The following is an 8,980-nucleotide window of genomic DNA, read 5'->3' as shown; positions in this document are numbered from 1 at the left end:
TTAGTTTTTGCTTTAATGAAGGATAACTTATGGCTTTTATTAAGCTCCTCCTTAGTTAAAATTCATCTACCAAGAGCTGTCCAAGGAACAATTATCTTTAAGTTTCAACATCATAACATGTCCCTGTTTTTGCCTATTGACGTTGAGGGACCAAACCCCCATAGATACTTTTGCCAAATGGCATTGATGCTGCTAAAGAGATTCATAGTAGGAAAGCATTCTGTTGAAACCCACATCTTAATGACTGGAGTCAAGTTTTTGTATTTTGTGGTCTTGTTTTGAAAATATAGACAGTAAAATAAAGCATAAGCCCACTTACGTCACTGTGTCTCTGGACTTTTCAAATGGTATTCTGATCAGTCCATGTCACTGAAAATTATCTTGGTGAATTAGGAGATTTGAATTTTAGAGTCCTACATTTAACTCAGCAATCGTTTACTAATGAAGTAATTTGAGACTTCTTTAAAAACACTATTTTAGGGTGTTAAAAGTTCAAATATTGAGGAGTCAAGATGGCATACTAGGAGGACAGGGAATTCACGTCTCCTCACAACTAGGGCATCTGTCACCAGTGGCGGGCAACAGACACCTAAGGGGACGGGAGGAACGCCCAGCAACCAGGTAGGATGTGGGGCTTGGGGGGAGTGAAGGGGAAGGAGAAGTGGAGGCAGGACAGGACTGGTGCCCCTGAGGGGCAGCTGGGAGAGGGGAAGGGAATGCCACCCCCGAAGGGGGAAATTGGGGAACTACTGGGAGGGCAGAGGATCAAAAGGGAGCATAGCCAGGTTTCCCCTGCCCACTTGGACCCCCAGGAGCCTGCTGAGATCCCAGGCCTGATCCTCTGCCCACCAAGGCCCCCTCCACCGCCCGGGTCCTGAGGGAGTGGGAGGGAGGGAAGGGGGAGCAAAAGAAAAGGCCGGACCTATGGGACCGGCACCCATGAGGGGCGGCTGGGGGAGGGGAGGAGTTCATACACCCAGCGGGACCCACCCACAGTTAGGGGTCCAGTGGCGACGGGGGAGATCCTGGGGGAGACGGTGAGGGAGGAGCACGAAGGAATGGAAGGGAATGGGGCCAGTGCTTTACCTGTCCACTTAGCCACTGGGAAGCCTGTTGGGCTCCTGAGCCTAATCCTGTGCCCTCAGAGCCTCCCTCCTGCCATGCAGAGCCCAAGCCCCGCCCCTACACCACCACTCAGAGCCCTACCTCTATACTCGGAGACCCCCTCCAATGTGCTGGACCTAAACACCACCCACACAACCTCACCCAGGGCCCTACCTCCAAACTCGGGGACTCTGCACTCCACAGGCCCTCCTTTCCACCTGCTGCCTCTCCCTTTCTGCACAGGTCCTAAGCACAGGCCCTGCCCCACGCTTGAACTTCGCCCTGCCTAGATCCGACCCCATTCTCAAACATCACCACCCCTACCTGCCTAGGTCCCACCCCACCCGAAACCCCTCCCCTGCCTAAGTCCCACACCTGCCTAAACTACACCCCAAGAGCAAAGGTTTTTTTTTCTTTTCTTTTCTTTTTTTCTCTTTTAGACTGGGGTTTTGTTTTACCTTGTTGATTCATTGTTGCTGATTCTATTTTTATTTTTCCTAATAAATCTTTTATTTTTCTATTTTTTTTTGTTCATTATACTTTGTTAGTGATGTTTCCTTTTCACTTGTTCCCCCTAACCTCCATCCCCCCGTTTTTTTCTTTTTCTTTTTTCTGTTCTGGTTTTATTTTACATTGTTGCAGTTGTTTCAATTATATTTTATTTTTCCTAATATACTTTTTATCTTTCTAATTTTATTTTGTTTTCTATTCTTTAATGTTGTACTCCCCCTTTTTTTCTTTCTTCCTTTTTTTTTTTTTTTTAACCACACCACAATGCTTGCAGCATCTTAGTTCCCAGACTAGAGGTTGGGCCCAAGCACCTCTGGTGGGAGCTCCAAGTTCAAACTGCTGGACTAACAGAGAAGCTCAGACTCCACAGAATACCAATCAGAGTGAGGCCTCCCAGATGTCCTCATCTCAGCACCAAGACCCAGCTCTATCCAACTGCCTGCAAACTCCAGTGCTGGATGTCTCAGGCCAAACAACCACTGGGACAGGAATACAGCACCACCCATCAAAAAAACAAATGACAAAAAAAATTGTGACAGATGAAGAAGCAAGGTAAAAATCTACAAGACCAAATAAATGAAGACAAAATAGGCAACCTACCTGAAAAAGAATTCAGAGTAATGATAGTAAAGATGATCCAAATTCTGAGAAACAGAATGGATAAAATAAAAGAAACAATTAACAAGGATCTAGAAAAACTAAAGAGCAAACAAACAGTTATGAACAACACAATTACTGGAATTAAAAATACTCTAGAAGAAATCAATAACAGAATAACTGAGGCAGAAGAACAGATAAGTGAGCTGGAAGATAAAATGGCGGAAATAACTACTAAAAGCAGAATAAAGAAAAAAGAATGAAAATAATTGAGCACAGTCTCAGAGACTTCTGGGACAACATTAAACACACGAACATTCAAATTACAGGGGTCCCAGAAGAAGGAAAAAAGAAACGGTCTGACAAAATATTTGAAGAGATTATAGTGGAAAAGTTCCCTAACATGGGAAAGGAAATAGGCAATAAACTCCAGGGAGCACAGACAGTAACATTCAGGATAAACCCAAAGATAAACACGCCAAGACACATATTAATCAAACTATCAAAAATTAAATACAAAGAAAAAATATTGAAAGCAGCATGGGGAAAACAATAAATAATATACAAGGGGATCACCATAACGTTAGCAGCTGATTTTTCAGCACAACCTCTATAAGCCAGAAGAGAGTGGTGGGACATATTTAAAGTGATGAAAGGGAAAGACCTATACCAAGATTACTCTACCCAGGAAGGATCTCATTAAGATTTTAGAGAGAAATTAAAACCTTTACACACAAGCAAAAGTTAAGAGAATTCAGCACCACCAAACCAGCTTTAAAACAACTGCTAAAGGAACTCCTCTAGGCAGGAAACACGAGAGATGGAAAAGACCTACAATAACAAACCCAAAACAATTAAGAGAATGTAAATAGGAACATACATATTGATAGTTACCTTAATCGTGAACGGATTAAATGCTCCAACCAAAACATAGACTGACTCTAGATAGGATCAATAGCAGAATAACTGAGGCAGAAGAACGGATAAGTGACCTGGAAGATAAAGTAGTGGAAATAACTACTGCAGAGCAGAATAAAGAAAAAAGAATGAAAAGAACTGAGGACAGTCTCAGAGACCTCTGGGACAACATTAAACGCACCAACATTCGAATTATAGGGGTTCCAGAAGAAGAAGAAAGAAAGAAAGGGACTGAGAAAATATTTGAAGAGATTATAGTTGAAAACTTCCCTAATATGGGAAAGGAAATAGTTAATCAAGTCCAGGAAGCACAGAGGGTCCCATACAGGATAAATACAAGGAGAAACACGCCAAGACACATATTAATCAAACTGTCAAAAATTAAATACAAAGAAAGCATATTAAAAGCAGCAAGGGAAAAACAACAAATAACACACAAGGGAATCCCCATAAGGTTAACAGCTGATCTCTCAGCAGAAACCCTACAAGCCAGAAGGGAGTGGCAGGACATACTGAAAGTGATGAAGGAGAATAGCCTGCAACCAAGACTACTCTACCCAGCAAGGATCTCATTCACATTTGATGGAGAAATTAAAACCTTTACAGACAAGCAAAAGCTGAGAGAGTTCAGCACCACCAAACCAGCTTTACAACAAATGCTAAAGGAACTTCTCTAGACACGAAACACAAGAGAAGGAAATGACCTATAGTAGCGAACCCAAAACAATATATAAAATGGAAATAGGAACATACATATCAATAATTACCTTAAATGTAAATGGACTAAATGCTCCCACCAAAAGACACAGATTGGCTGAATGGATACAAAAACAAGACCCTTATATATGCTGTCTACAAGAGACCCACTTCAGAACTAGAGACACATACAGACTGAAAGTAAGGGGGTGGAAAAAGATATTCCATGCAAATGGAAACCAAAAGAAAGCTGGAGTAGCAATTCTCATATCAGACAAAATAGACTTTAAAATAAGGACTATTAAAAGGGACAAAGAAGGACACTACATAATGATCAAGGCATCGATCCAAGAAGAAGATATAACAATTGTAAATATTTAGGCACCCAACATAGGAGCACCTCAATACATAAGGCAAATACTAACAACCATAAAAGGGGAGATCAACAGTAACACATTCATAGTAGGGGACTTTAACACCCCACTTTCACCCATGGACAGATCATCCAAAATGAAAATAAATAAGGAAACACAAGCTTTAAATGATACATTAAACAAGATGGACTTAATTGATATTTATAGGACACTCCATCCAAAAACAACAGAATACACATTTTTCTCAAGTGCTCATGGAACATTCTCCAGGATAGATCATATCTTGGGTCACAAATCAAGCCTTGGTAAATTTAAGAAAACTGAAATTGTATCAAGTATCTTTTCCGACCACAACGCCATGAGACTAGATATCAATTACAGGAAAAGATCTGTAAAAAATACAAACACATGGAGGCTAAACAATACACTACTTAATAATGAAGTGATCACTGAAGAAATCAAAGAGGAAATAAAAAAATACCTAGAAACCAATGACAATGGAGACACAACGACCCAAAACCTATGGGATGCAGCAAAAGCAGTTCTAAGGGGAAGTTTATAGCAATACAAGCCCACCTTAAGAAGCAGGAAACATCTCGAATAAACAACCTAACCTTGCACCTCAAGCAATTAGAGAAAGAAGAACAAAAAAACCCCAAAGCTAGCAGAAGGAAAGAAATCATAAAAATCAGATCAGAAATAAATGAAAAAGAAATGAAGGAAACGATAGCAAAGATCAATAAAACTAAAAGCTGGTTCTTTGAGAAAATAAACAAAATAGATAAACCACTAGCCAGACTCATCAAGAAAAAAAGGGAGAAGACTCAAATCAATAGAATTAGAAATGAAAAAGGAGAAGTAACAACTGACACTGCAGAAATAAAAAAAATCATGAGAGATTACTACAAGCAACTCTATGCCAATAAAATGGACAATCTGGAAGAAATGGACAAATTCTTAGAAATGCACAACCTGCCAAGACTGAATCAGGAAGAAATAGAAAATATGAACAGACCAATCACAAGCACTGAAATTGAAACTGTGATTAAAAATCTTCCAACAAACAAAAGCCCAGGACCAGATGGCTTCACAGGTGAATTCTATCAAACGTTTAGAGAAGAGCTAACACCTATCCTTCTCAAACTCTTCCAAAATATAGCAGAGGGAGGAACACTCCCAAATTCCTTCTATGAAGCCACCATCACCTTGATACCAAAACCAGACAAGGATGTCACAAAGAAAGAAAACTACAGGCCAATATCACTGATGAACATAGATGCAAAAATCCTCAACAAAATACTAGCAAACAGAATCCAACAGCACATTAAAAGGATCATACACCATGATCAAGTGGGGTTTATTCCAGGAATGCAAGGATTCTTCAATATACGCAAATCTATCAATGGATAAACCATATTAACAAATTGATGGAGAAAAACCATATGATCATCTCAATAGATGCAGAGAAAGCTTTCGACAAAATTCAACACCCATTTATGATAAAAACCCTCCAGAAAGTAGGCATAGAGGGAACTTTCCTAAACATAATAAAAGTCATATATGACAAGCCCACAGCAAACATCATCCTCAATGGTGAAAAACTGAAAGCATTTCCACTAAGATCAGGAACAAGACAAGGTTGCCCACTCTCACCACTCTTATTCAACATAGTTTTGGAAGTTTTAGCCACAGCAATCAGAGAAGAAAAGGAAATAAAAGGAATCCAAATAGGAAAAGAAGAAGTAAAGCTGTCACTGTTTGCAGATGACATGATACTATACATAGAGAATCCTAAAGATGCTACCAGAAAACTACTAGAGCTAATCAATGAATTTGGTAAAGTAGCAGGATACAAAATTAATGCACAGAAATCTCTGGCATTCCTATATACTAATGATGAAAAATCTGAAAGTGAAATCAAGAAAACACTCCCATTTACCATTGCAACAAAAAGAATAAAATATCTAGGAATAAACCTACCTAAGGATACGAAAGACCTGTATGCAGAAAATTATAAGACACTGATGAAAGAAATTAAAGATGATACAAATAGATGGAGAGATATACCATGTTCTTGGATGGGAAGAATCAACATTGTGAAAATGACTCTACTACCCAAAGCAATCTACAGATTCAATGCAATCCCTATCAAACTACCACTGGCATTTTTCACAGAACTAGAACAAAAAATTTTGCAATTTGTATGGAAACACAAAGACCCCGAATAGCCAAAGCAATCTTGAGAACGAAAAAAGGAGCTGGAGGAATAAGGCTCCCTGACTTCAGACTATATTACAAAGCAACAGTAATCAAGACAGTATGGTACTGGCACAAAAACAGAAAGATAGATCAGTGGAACAGGATAGAAAGCCCAGAGATAAACCCACGCACATATGGACACCTTATCTTTGATAAAGGAGGCAGGAATGTACAGTGGAGAAAGGACAGCCTCTTCAATAAATGGTGCTGGGAAAACTGGACAGATACATGTAAAAGTATGAGATTAGATCACTCCCTAACACCATACACAAAAATAAGCTCAAAATGGATTAAAGACGTAAATGTAAGGCCAGAAACTATCAAACTCTTAGAAGAAAACATAGGAAGAACACTCTATGACATAAATCACAGCAAGATCCTTTCTGACCCACCTCCTAGAGTAATGGAAATAAAAACAAAAATAAACAAATGGGACCTAATGAAACTTCAAAGCTTTTGCACAGCAAAGGAAACCATAACCAAGACCAAAAGACAACCCTCAGAATGGGAGAAAACATTTGCAAATGAAGCAGCTGACAAAGGATTAATCTCCAAAATTTACAAGCAGCTCATGCAGCTCAATAACAAAAAAAAAAACAACCCCATCCAAAAATGGGCAGAAGATCTAAATAGACATTTCTCCAAAGAAGATATACAGAATGCCAACAAACACATGAAAGAATGCTCAACATCATTAATCATTAGAGAAATTCAATTCAAAACTACAATGAGATATCATCTCACACCAGTCAGAATGGCCATCATCAAAAAATCTAGAAACAATAAATGCTGGAGAGGGTGTGGAGAAAAGGGGACAGTCTTGCACTGCTGGTGGGAATGTGAATTGGTTCAGCCACTGTGGAGAACAGTATGGAGGTTCCTTAAAAATCTACAAATAGAATTACCATATGACCCAGCAATCCCACTACTTGGCATATACCCTGAGAAAACCAAAATTCAAAAAGAGTCATGTACCAAAATGTTCATTGCAGCTCTATTTACAATAGCCAGGACATGGAAACAACCTAAGCGCCCATCATCGGATGAATGGATAAAGAAGATGTGGCACATATACACAATGGAATATTACTCAGCCTTAAAAAGAAATGAAATTGAGCTATTTGTAATGAGATGGATAGACCTAGAGTCTGTCATACAGAGTGAAGTAAGTCAGAAAGAAAAAGACAAATACCGTATGCTAACACATATATATGGAATTTAAGGGAAAAAAATGTCATGAAGAACCTAGGGGTAAGATAGGAATAAAGACGCAGACCTACTGGAGAATGGACTTGAGGATATGGGGAGGGGGAAGGGTGAGCTTTGGCAGGGCGAGAGAGAGTCATGGACATATACACACTAACAAACGTAGTAAGGTAGATAGCTAGGGGGAAGCAGCCGCAAGGCACAGGGAGATCATCTCGGTGCTTTGTGACAGCCTGGAAGGGTGGGATGGGGAGAGTGGGAGGGAGGGAGACGCAAGAGGGAAGACATATGGGAACATATGTATATATATAGCTGATTCACTTTGTTATAAAGCAGAAACTAACACACCATTGTAAAGCAATTATACCCCAATAAAGATGTTTAAAAAAAAAAAAAAAAACTTAGACTGGCTGAATGGACACAAAAACAAGACCCATACATATGCTGTCTACAAGAGACCCACTTCAGACCTAGGGACATAGACAGACTAAAAGTGAGAGGATGGGAAATGATATTCCATGCAAATGGAAATCAAAAAAAAGCTGGTGTAGCAAATCTCACATCAGACAAAATAGACTTTAAAATAAAGACTATTACAAGAGACAAAGAAGGACTCTACATAATGATCAAGGGATCAGTCCAAGAAGAAGATATAACCATTGTAAATATTTATGCACCCAACATAGGAGAAAATTAATACATAAGGCAAAAATTAACAGCCATAAAAGGGGAAATTGACAGTAACACAATAATAATAGGGAACTTTAGCACCCCACTTTCACCAATGTACAGATCATCTGAAATGAAAATAAATAAGGAAACACAAGCTTTAAATGACACATTAAACAAGATGGACTTAATTGATACTTATAGGACATTCCATCCAAGAAAAGCAGAATTCATTTTCTTCTCAAGTGCTCATGGAACATTCTTCAGGATAAACCATATCTTGGGTCACAAATCAAGCTTTGGTAAATATAAGAAAATTGAAATCATATCAAATATCTTTTCCAACCACAACACTATGAGACTAGATATCAATTACAGGAAAAAGACTGTAAAAATTACAAACAAATGGAGGCTAAAGAATACATTACTAGATAACCAAGAGATCCCTGAGGAAATCAAAATATACCTAGAAACAAATGACAATGAAAACACGATGACCCAAAACCTATGGGATGCAGCTAAAGCAGTTCTAAGAGGGAAGTTTATAGCAATACAATCCTACCTCTGTAAATAAGAAAAATCTCAAATAAACAACCTAACCTTACACCTAAAGCAATTAGAGAAAGAAGAACAATAAAAACCCAAGG

Source organism: Phocoena phocoena, chromosome 11 (assembly GCF_963924675.1).
Source record: "Phocoena phocoena chromosome 11, mPhoPho1.1, whole genome shotgun sequence".
NCBI classification, from domain to species: domain Eukaryota; kingdom Metazoa; phylum Chordata; class Mammalia; order Artiodactyla; family Phocoenidae; genus Phocoena; species Phocoena phocoena.
This window is presented reverse-complemented; position numbering follows the sequence as displayed.